General features: G+C 37.8%; 1 protein-coding gene across 2 annotated transcripts in view; it reads left to right on the top strand.

The window, feature by feature from the left end:
- Positions 1–12,047, top strand: part of RBMS3 (RNA binding motif single stranded interacting protein 3) — a 3,568,139-nt gene that overhangs the window by 953 nt on the left and 3,555,139 nt on the right. The window lies entirely within an intron of this gene.

Genomic DNA, 12,047 nt, shown 5'->3' with positions numbered 1-12,047 from the left:
TTGTTGTATGAGTAAAATTGTTTCCCTTTTTTATTGAAGCTCACATATACCAGTGATTGCTTGCAATAGTTATTTAATGAGTGGAAAAAACACAAAAACTTTTTTAATGGGCCATTACCTAAACAGTCTCGGATGAACCAAACCAACCCAGAATGCACTTTAGGATACAGTTGCTCAGAACAGCACTCTGTTTGATTTTAGGCCAAACAGCATAATTTAAGCAAGCTGATGATGATGTGAGGATGCTGGCAGGCATTTAAAGGCATCCGCTGAAATAAATATAATGAACATATGGACAGGAGTATTGTATTACGAAGTTCATGTTTTACCTTGCCAGCCTTAGCAAAAAGTCCATTACCTTCTGATCTGTAGGTGCTACTGATTCTGTATAGATAGCCTTTACAGTGTAATATGATTTTGTCTTGGTGCTTGCCTACCAGTTTTAATAGCGGGAGTAGACATTTATGTTGCTTCCCGGCAGGATGCGCACCGGATGCTTCTTCATTTAAACATAGACATTTATCCAGTCACTTTCTCATATTTTTCTTCTCTTCAAGGTCATTTGAAATTGAATTTTCTGTTTTGCAAAGGTTAGTGCTGTGTTCTTGCCACAGTTTCCTGGCTGTTGCATCTCTAACATAATTTTAACCATTTTGCTGACCAGGGAATTGCAAGATGATTTAAAATATTTGTTTTAATGTTTTTAGTGCTTATTGGTGCAGGGATATTATAGATAATACTAAAATAGAAAGGTATAAGCTAATGGTGGTTTACAGTGAAAGTAAACATTGATCAATGACTATTATCTATATTCTCTAGTCAGGATATTATTTAAAAATAGTAGTAGATTTGTCGGTTACTTCACATAATAGTTTAGCATACATATAGCATATTAGAAATGACACATTTGAATACGTTCTGAAAATTTCAAAGTATGTGCTACTTTAAAAGAAATAATCTTACTGAATCCATTTTGTAATGTATGCAAACTTCATATTGTGTCAGATCTTCTCGCAGTGCATGTGTGTGTGTGTGTGTCTTTGTGGGTGTGTGTATGTGTGAGAGAGAGAGAGAGAGAGAGAGAGCGATAGAGTGCACTAGATATGAGGCATGCACATCCCTGTTTATTGCTGCATCATTTCCTGGCACTAGGATGGCCATTTGAATTATTTTTAGGACAGTAAATCTGCAAACATTAAAATGGTTGTTAACATTTATATGTGACCATGAGTATCACAGTATTTTGTAGGTAAAAAGAACTTTCACGACTGCACCAACTCTTTTGCTGTTCTTCCATTGCAACAGCAGTATAAACATATTCCTGTGGGAACTAGTGATTGTAGAAATAGGATGTAAGCCATTAGGCCCATTTAGTCAGTGCCCTTAGGCTGTGCAGGTAGCTTGTTCAGTGCTTCAAAGAATGCACTATGCAGGATATTGAATTTATCAGCAGTCAAGAATCAAACTCTGTGAGACTGCATAAAGGCAGCCTTTTGGCATCTTGATCCTGAGTTATTCAGATGACTTGAGTATCGCATCTGCAGTATTTAGAAAATGTCTGTAGCAGAGAAATTCTGTGTTTTCTGAGTTAACAGAATATGTTTTGCATAGAATTAGAAGGTTCTAGGCATGTCTAGACAAAGATATCCGGACAATGAGGAGAACGTTCTGCATTGAATTCTTGAGACCAAAACTGTAAGTGAATGAGAGTCTCATGACAGAGGACATAATTACAGCTACAGCATGCTACAGCATTTCTCTCACAGCAGTCAGGCTTGTATGACTGAATAACTGGTCCTTCCTTACCAGCATGACAGAACTTTCTTAATTTCAAGTTCTGCATGAACAGACTTTCAATGTGGCAGAAATGTTGAGCTACATCCTTCCTTGCAGTAGTGCTAGTTGGAAAGCGTTTGCATATGCAGAGTCTGGCGTACTATCATTATTCTTGCATAAACTTTGTAAACTAGTGTCATGTAAAAATACAAGCGTCAGGCTTTCTTTCTGAGTTGCATTTTGTCATCTTGTCCAGAAGGGCTTTGTTTTTTTCAGTGTTATTCAGAAGGACAGGAAACATGTGCCTCCTGGGTGGTGGGACACTCTAGCCACAAGACAAGAGAACAGAATGTGTTGAATAATATGTCTGCTGAAGGATGAAGATTGCAAGTGCAACCAACTAGATAAAAAAAAAAAAAAAGACTAGATATAACATGGAGTTCATCTCATGTGCATGTGCATACACACACACACACACACACACACACACACACACACACACACACACACACACACACACACACACACACACACACACACATGCACTCAGGAGACATACATAAGTGTGCGTGTATACAGGCATACAACAACACTGTAACCATCTAAACAAGCATAATTCTATATGCCACATGTGTACATAGCCTTTCTTAACAAGTGTATGCTGCATATAACTTTATGGCAATAAAATATATATTAATCCTAGGAATGTATTAAAAACATTAAGTTTAGAAATTAAGATCCCTGTATCATGGAAAGTGGTTCGTCAGTGTCATCATTGTAACCAAACCCTTATTCCCATTATATGCAGTTGAGGTGTCACATCAACATTAGTCCATGTGACCAAATCACCTGCATTTTTGTTTTATAATATTTTTGTGTAGGCTGATAAAATTTCACCCATCTTGCTCTCTAAGTCTACATGATATATAATATTTTATTTCTTGATTTTCCATTAAGTTGTTCTGTCCATACACAGAATGGGAATACTTTGAACTAATATTTTCTTTAGGAATTTCTGGAGAAAATATTTGTTATAATTTCTTTAATCAATAACTCAATCTAGCTATATTTATTTCATATTTAAGCAGAATTAGATTCATTTAATTGCTTCTGTTAAATAGAAAAACATTTTACTTTTCACTTAAATTGCCAGTCAAACATGTCAAGATTCCTGAGCTGCTCACTCAGCTATAACAACAAAGCTGGTTTGTCTCTGTCCAATAACGTCTGCACTACCTGAGACTTAGTAGGTTTACAGTCTCACTGGAAGTGGAGGCAACAGGGTTACAGCACATGGCTATGGGTAGGCTTTTTCCTCACAGTTGAATTTCAGATGTAACAGACAAAAAAGATATGAGTGAAACAAATACATTTCTAATGAGAAATAGAGACTTCATGCAAACCCCACATAGCTAAGGAAGCAGAACAGTACAGAAAATGTCTCACATGCAACAAGAGACAGCTAAGTCATGATTTACTTATATGTGTACAGTTCAATTATCAGTTTAAGAGAGAAGAAAATCTGGAAAGAAGAAAAGTTTTGTTGAGGGCATAGTTGTTCTTTAAAGCTAGCTTTTAGACTCCACAGTACTATGTAGTAAAATTTAACATCTTAAAGTACAATTTGAACATGACACAGGAGATTATATTGGGAATCCCTTATTTATTTGTTTTTCTTTAGTTCTTTTTTAATCAACTGTACTGGCAAACTGGTTCAGAATCTATTTACAGTCATAATGCATGATGAAGGAAGTACAGTGATAAGTGACAAAGTGAGGTTAATGTGCACAGTTGTAAAAACATATGCCATGGCATCTATTAATGGTAACGTAGGATAATAACACAAGTGAAGGTGCTGAAAAGTTAGAAAATATGCAGACATAACAATGCTTATCAGACATATATAAAATTAAATAACAAATGCAATTGTTAAAATGCATACAAATAAAAACAATGATTACTAGACCAAAACAAAGAAGTCAAAAAGTAAAAGAACATTCAGTTATACACCAAACTAATTGGAGAATAAAAATGGAGGATGTATGATAAAAATAGTGCACGTTATGTGTGAGTTAGGGAGAATAGAATTTTGTAGATCAGGGACACCAGATATGAATGATAAGGAGAGAGTGGCTAAAGAAATGTATCTCTTTTGCATGTAGTAGATGGAATGAGATGGATGTGAAGAGCTTTTCTAAAGAGGCTAAGAACTGGAGGAACTCTTGTTTTTTTTTTTAAAGAGACAGAATTCTAGATCACAAGAGCTTCTTCTTCTTCTTCTTTTGGCTATTCCTGTTAGAGGTCGCCACAGCAGATCATCTATTTCTATTTCTTCCTGCCCTCTGCATCTTGCTCTGTCACACCAACCATCTGCATATCCTCTATCACCACATCCATACACCTTATCTTAGGCCTTCCTCTTTTCCTCTTACCTGTCAGCTTCATCCTTACCATCCTTTTCCCAATATACTCAGCATCCCTCCTCAGCACATGTCCAAACCAATGCAATCTCGCCTCTCTGACTTTGTCTCCAAACCGCCCAACCTGAGCTGACCCTTTAATATACTGATTCCTAATCCTGTCCATCCTCATCACACCCAATGCAATCTTAACATCTTAAACTCTACCACCTCCAGCTCTGACTCCTGCCTTTTTGTCAATGCCACCGTATCCAACCCATATAATATAGCTGGTCTCACTACCCTCTTGTAGGCCTTCCCTTTCAGTCTTATTGGTACCCATCTCTCACAAATCACTCCTGATACTCTTCTCCACCAACTACACCCTGGCTGTACTATCTTCCACATTGACCATTACTCTGAACTGTTGATCCCAAGTATTCAAATTCATCCACTTTCACCACCTGCATCCTCACCATTCCTCTGCCCTCTCTCTCATTCACACACATATATTCTGCCTTAATCCTGCTGACCTTCATTTCTCCCCTCTAGATCACAAGAGTAAGTTTGCAGAAAACTCTTTCATTGCAGAACAGGATAAAGCTGGGCCTGATTACAGCAAAAAAAAAAAACAAAATGCTGAGACCTAAGTAACAGGAGGAAGCACAAAAGGAGAGTGCGAGGGATGCTGGCAGACAGAGGTTCAGGTTAAGCAATTTGTAAAATTGTAAAGCAAAGTGACAAATACTAATGTAGTCTTTACATATCCGGAATCATGCTTAAGTGATGTGGTATATGACAATTATGTACTCTGCTGTCTGGCAGTAATGAATTAGAAAAGTTTAAGTGTTAACAATTTTCATATTTTGGAGACAGCATAACACTATAAATAGCAGGAAATACTCCAGTTTTAGTTGAAGTATATATTTCTTTGTAGCCATGCAAAGAAGTCTAGTTTAAAGATGTCTAATGATTATTTTAATTACACATTTTAGCTTAATGAGGACTCTTCTGTCTGTGAGATCAATATGAAAGAGCAAGTCAGGAGACAGATGAACAAAGACTACAAGTTAAATGTTGGAAGATTTGTAACATAGGAGCACCACACAAAGCGCTTGTAGGAAGAGATGCGTAAGATGGAGGTACCACACAATGTACTTGTAGGAAGAGATGTGTAAGATAGGGATTCCACACAATATATGTAGGATGTGATATGTAAGTTGGGGATATGACATGGGTGTGTGGAATATGCAAGTCTGTGGGAACCACTGAGGAACATGAAGTTGCTTCATGAAGACTTGACAAGATGTTTTATCAAGGTACCAATTAAAAAGCTCATTAAAAATGAATCAGACATTTGTGAATTTGAAAGTTACTGTTAACTGATTTTAGAAAGATAAGGCAGTCTGCATAGAGACAAAGCTGTAATTCTGGACGGTCAGTGGTAAGTGGTAATGAAGATGGACAGCAGAGTCAGATCAATTGTTTATCCTGTGAAGACACCAGAGGTTAAGAAGAAAGAGAAAGAAAACTAGACTTTGATCTGCTAGCATAAGTAGTAACCCAACAACCATTTTTGTCATATCAGATATGCTACACATTGCAGGAACAGAAGCAAGAAAACCAGATATTTTAAGGAAAGAAAAAAGCACCCAAGGAAGCATTAATGAGTGAAATGTCTACACCTAAAGATTATAGTGCCCTACATACTAAGGGACATAAAGTTATAAAATACCAGGATGTGCAAGCAGAAACTAAACCAATGTGGAATAAAAAAAGACAGATAAGTGCAATAGTCTCAGCGGGGCTAGTAAAAAAAAAATCAAGTGTATTTTAATAGGTTGTTAATGCAGGAAACTCCATATGCACTATAGAAATAGACATGGCTGTGGCTGTGAGTAACCATAGTCGTTCACTGTGATGTTATTGTTGTTGTTGCTATTGTTGCACTCATCTACTATTATGCAAAATGTTAAGTTAATTAATCATTTTTTTATTTTGTTTGTAATGTGGAGCTTTTCTCCCCAGGCCTCAGCTGAAAATGGACTACTTGTCCAGCCGGACTTTCCCGGTATAAATAAATAAATATAGTTGAAAGTGATTTTTTTTTTTTTGTTTTTTTTTTTTTTTACTATGACTTTAATAAATTTATATTTTTGTACCTTTTTTATTATTACTTTAAAAATGATTACACTCATGGCCCCTCAAAGAAGCATCTATAAACATCATTTTACATTCATTGCATATTAAAAACAGCTAGATAGAAAAATGAGTGCTCACAAGCATGATATGTCCTGATGATGCACTTGTTTTAACTGAAATGCATAGGAATAGTGTGGCAGCCAGCTCCTGGCAAACATATACTCTCTGTCCAAATGCCATAGACCTCCTTCTTCTTCACTTTCAGCTGTTCCCATTAGGGGTCGCCACAGTGGATCATCTGTTTCCATTTCTTCCTGTCATCTGCATCTTGCTCTGTCATGCCAACCACCAGCATGTCCTCTCTTACCACATCCATAAACCTTATCTTAGGCCTTCCTCTTTTCCTTTTAATTGGCAGCTCCATCCTTTGCATTCTTTTCCCAATATAGCCAACATCCCGCCTAAGCACATGTTTAAACCAACACAATCTTGCCTCTCTGACTTTGTCTCTAAACCGTCCAACCTGAGCTGACCCTCTAATATACTGATTCCTAATCCTGTCCATCCTTGTCACACCCAGTGCAAATCTTAATATCTTTAACTCTGCCACTTCCAGCTCAGACTCCTGCCTTTTTGTCAACGCCACCATCTCCAACCCATACAACATAGCTGGTCTCACTACCCTCTTGTAGACCTTCCCTTTCTCTCTTACTGGTACCCGACTGTCACAAATCATTCCTGACACTCTTCTTCACCCATTCCACCCTGCCTGTACTCTCTTCTTCACCTCTCTTCCACACTCACCATTACTCTGAACTGTTGATCCCAAGAACTTAAACTCATCTACCTTCACCATCTCTACTCCCTGCATCCTCACCATTCCCCTAGCATCCCTCTCATTCACACACATATATTCTGTCTTAGTCCTGCTGACCTTCATTCCTCTTCTCTCTAGAGCATATCTCCAGCTCTCCAGGGTCTCCTCAACCTGGTCCCTACTCTCACTACAGATCACAATGTCATCTGCAAACATGCCGTAGAACATGTATGTTAAATCTGGAGTGAGTAATGAAAAAACATGCCCACACCCCTCAGCAATGCAAAATATGTGCATTAGATATAAGCCCATCTTAAATTTGTGTTTACCTCCCTACCTCATGGTTCAAATGGATATTTTATATCCTATGTCTATCTGCTATGCTATAATGGTTACTATCCTTCACTTACCCAAAGTCATCTAAGTCATCTCTTACATAAAAATATTTGCAACCTCTAAGAAACCAATCACACCCTCCAAGTCAAACGCACAAACCATATTCCCATCCCAAGGGCCAACAAACTGACTATGACTAATTCATCTCCCCACAGCAATCATGAATCTGCCAATAGCTGCCTTTATTGCCCTAAAACAATAATGTTACAGTGTCTGGTGCATTCACACTTTTCAAAGTTGGTAGCATTCTCCAAATGTTTCCATGCAGAGTTATAAGTAATCACAGGTATATATTGTACATATAGAACCCATTTGCTCAAGCTTCTCATGCTATACTGGTATCAGCTTCAGCAGCCTTGCAGGGATTAGATTCAAATATTCTTTTGTACAGACTGTGTGATATCAGTCGCTACACTTTTAAGATTCGTTCATGTGATCCTGGCTGCTTTTCTTTTAGTGACATTTCTGTTGTGTTTGCTACTCTGCAGTCATGCTGAACCTTTTAGCATCTATAAACAACAACAACAAAAATATATACACATAAGAAAAATGCAAGTAGGTGTATACCAAGGAAAGGGAAGTAGGAAAAATCAAATGATATCTTAGCTAATTTATTTATTTACATTTGTTTACCAGGAAATTCCAACTGGACACAGGCCCTTTTTCAGCACAGGCCCAGGGAGAAAAGCTCCACAGAACAATGACTGAGCAGCAGAGTACATGAAGAACAATTGAATATACATGCAATAGCAAATCATACTTACTGCAGCAAATATTAGCTCTACATACAATATGAAACATAGTAATGAACAGATATACCAATATCTAGCTGGAGCATAGGAATAAAGGTAGGATGTATATGCAGGTAGTACTAAGCTCAAACGGATACTGTTACAAACTCATATACCTAAATCTTGTATACAAGTTTTGCACTAAACTCAAGCAGATATAAAGCAGAAGCTCCACACAAAGGTGGAACAAGCTACAAGGGCTAATGGGATGGAAGGGGAAGATAGAGGAGTAAGAGAGGAGACTTAGTGAGTAGTATAATGGTAGTGAGAGGGAGCCAGGTGTAAGTCAGTTGGATATGTATTTGGAGTTGAGATGAAGTGATGTAGTTACGCATGTTATAACAGGTCTGAGAGATTGAGTGAGGAGGGAAGGGGAGGGTAAAGGGTGAACCAGAGCCTGCAGAGGAAGGAATGCAATGATCAGACGGTGAGAGTCAGGGTGGCTAGGAGAGGGGAGAGAAAAGGGAGGTAAGAGGACTGTTACTAGTCAGGATTGGTGCATGAGCATAACCAGATACTTTTTAAGTGAGTTTTTAGTGCAGTTTTGAAGTGTTTGCAAGAAGGTGCTATGGTTATAGAAGGGGGGGGGGGTTGTTCCATAATCTGGATATGATGCAGGAGAATAGAACCTTTCCCACTGAGTTCTTGGGTTTGGTCACTAGAAGTAGATTTTTTGCTGCTGGAGCGTAGTGGTCTAGTGGAGCAGTAGGACTGGAGAAGGTTTTAAAGGGATGGGACTTTAAGGATGGTTTGCTAACTTGTGGGTGAAGGAGAGTTAATTCAGGTGAAGAAGTTGAGGGAGTTCAAGCAAATCAAGTTCTCTAAGTGAGATACAGTGGTGGCTGCGATAAGATGCACCAGTGGCAAACTTAGCAGTTTTATTGTAACAAGCCTCAAGCTTGTTTAGTTCTGTTTGTTTAAGTTAGATAAGTATAGGAGAGGCGTAGAGAAAAGTGGAGATTAGGTGGGAATTGGCAGCAGAAATTCTGGCTGTCTTGGTGAGGAATTATTTGTTTCTGTACAATGCACGTAGTTTTTTTGTGAACCTTTTTTATGGTAAGAGAAATGTGAGTGTCAAATCTGAGACTGTTATCAATCCCAACACCAAGTAGTTTGGTGTGTTCTGTCGGGAAGATGACGGTATTGTCTTTGGCTAGAATATTAAAGTGAGGGATAATTGGGTTAGATTTAGTGGGCTGGAAGATAAGGAATTCAGTCTTGCTCGAGTTGAGTAATAACTGGGCATTAGATAGCCAGTTTTCTACAGATGAAAAGGCTTCCTGTGTGATGTTGTGAAGTTCAGGTATAGCTAATGACCATGAACAGAATAAGTGGCATCCTAGTACTTCTGTCTGATAAATGAAAAAGATCCAAGACACCAAAGATGGTTATTATTTTCTAACCTGAAGAGTCACAGAGTTTTAAAGCACAGCAGGTGACATGCTGACAATTCATTTTAGAGCTGATGATTAACATGGTTGCACTGGTTAGCGATAACGGTGAATACTGGACCATGAGTAAGTCTAGTATTCACCATTATCGCCATGAGTGTCTCTTATCTTGCTTTGTATGAAGGGCTGGAATATGCACAGATTGTTTTTTTTAATTCACTTTAAAACTTAATATTATACATTTTATACCACTATGCATTTTCAGAGAAAGAAGAATGAAGCTCTGATGCCTGTCATTAACTGTAATCATTAGGGGGTTAACAGAAAATGAAACAACTCCAAATTGTTGATGGGGGCTGGCATACTGGTTAAGGCATTTAATTCACAGACAAGGTATAAGGTTTGATTCTTAGGAAGAGACATTGCTTAGGCTTAAAATGGTCTATAAGGGCAGCAAGCCTAGTACTAACCAATGAACCTAGTTTACATGGAATGCAACCAAACTGAGGAGGTTATAAACTTAAATTAAAACAGCAGGTTTTGTGGCAATGTGCATTTGCAGAACTGTAAGAATTATGATTACAAGGACAGGGTAGAAATGTGTCTCAAAAATCAGAGACACTAAAACTACACGTTTTGCATCAACACACACTTTCCTAACAATAAGTATGGAACTCTAATGTCTGACATTATTGACTGAATGTAATTCTCAGTAGTTTGCCAAAAAATCAAACATTTTTTATGAGAGACAAAGCAAAGTATGAGGCAAAATCCTAGTCATTCTACAGCACTGGATACTTGTACAAATTCTCTGTAGTAGCAGTTCAGGTGATAGATTGGTTAGTTTAGGACAGTGATTTTTTTTAACTGTCAGTAATATGGTCTCGAATGTTAGAGTGGTAGCATGCTATCGAACTATGGTACTACTGTGACATTCTAACCTGTTTGCAAACACACTGCCATATTTCAGTGTTCTCCATTATTACCCAGTGGTCATCACTCAGTGTACAAAATAAACTTAAAACAAATAGGTAATATAATACTCATTCTCAATGTACAGCCCTTTGTCCTCTGGCTTCATCTATGTCTAATTGGTTTACCTTTATATCGTTGATCACATATGATCGACCGGCCACATAATAAACCTGTTTTCAAGAAACCAGAACCGCAAAACTTTTAAAATGTCGAAATAATGTCGAATTTCGACATTTTCGGATGCACCACACCTCCACACCAGTGCTACCATGGGTCAAAAAGGGGGTGAGCTTTTGCCGTTCGGTTATGTGGAATTCGACGTTTGAGATGGTTGCACTTTGGTATTCGTGGAAGCGGTTTTGCCCATATTGAGATCGATGATATGAAAGTAAACCTGTCTAATTACTTTTGCCCATGCTGCTATTCTACCAGAGAATGTAGACAGCAACAATGGTTGCAAGTGATCGTTGTGCATATTACTTCTGCTGTTAGCTAGCACACTTTAAGTTTAATCAGTAAAAGATTTGAAGGCTAAAACTGGACATTGTGTCAGGAAGACATACTTACATAAACAATGATGTGAAAGTAAAACGCATTCAGGAAGGAGACAGTGCTGGTTTGCTGAGGTTCATCTGGGCATTTTCTTTAATATAGGTGGCTGAGGTGGCTAAAATAGATGTTTACCTGTTATCATAAACTCTTGACTGCAGGGTGGTAAGTGAAAGAAACAATTTATTTGAAGCAGTAAACCATTTTTACTTCATTTTATTTTATTTTATTTTAATTTTATTTTATTTGGTATTTGTTTAGCAGGAAAGTCCAGCTGGGCATGAATCCCATTTTCAGCAGAGGCCCGAGAAGAAAAGCTTCAATATACATAGTTCAGTTAATGAACTGCATGATAGTATTGTATGAAATGCAATATCAAATAGTAGAGTCAACATACAGGATAAATAAAGTCAGATCAGAAAATCATACAGTGAATATTAAACAACAGGCATGGGATATTGAACACCTAGTAAAGTATAATCAATAGTGATAACCAATGGTAAAGATGTTAAGCATTTTAAATATGGTAAAAGACTAAGAGAAAGGAAAGGGATTTTGCAGTTGGGGGAGATTAGGAAATGGTGTTAAAGTAGGGAGCTATGGGATAAGTAACTAGTGCTTTGGCTAATAATGGAAAGGAGGAAAGGAAAGGGGAAAAAGAAGAGCAAGTGAAAGAGAAGGAAGGAAGAAGGAAGAGAAGGGAGAGAAAAGAATACAAGGAAGGAGTAACGGGCAGTGTCAGCCTGGCGTAAGACGTACAGAGCCAGAAGTTAAGGAGAAATCTCTTTAGAGAGTATTTGAATATGTGACT

The sequence above is a fragment of the Protopterus annectens genome, chromosome 3.part1 (genome assembly GCF_019279795.1).
Source record: "Protopterus annectens isolate FY-2018-M chromosome 3.part1, PAN1.0, whole genome shotgun sequence".
Lineage (NCBI taxonomy): Eukaryota > Metazoa > Chordata > Ceratodontiformes > Protopteridae > Protopterus > Protopterus annectens.
Note: the sequence above shows the minus strand (reverse complement) of the source record. Positions and strands in the feature narration are given on the sequence as shown.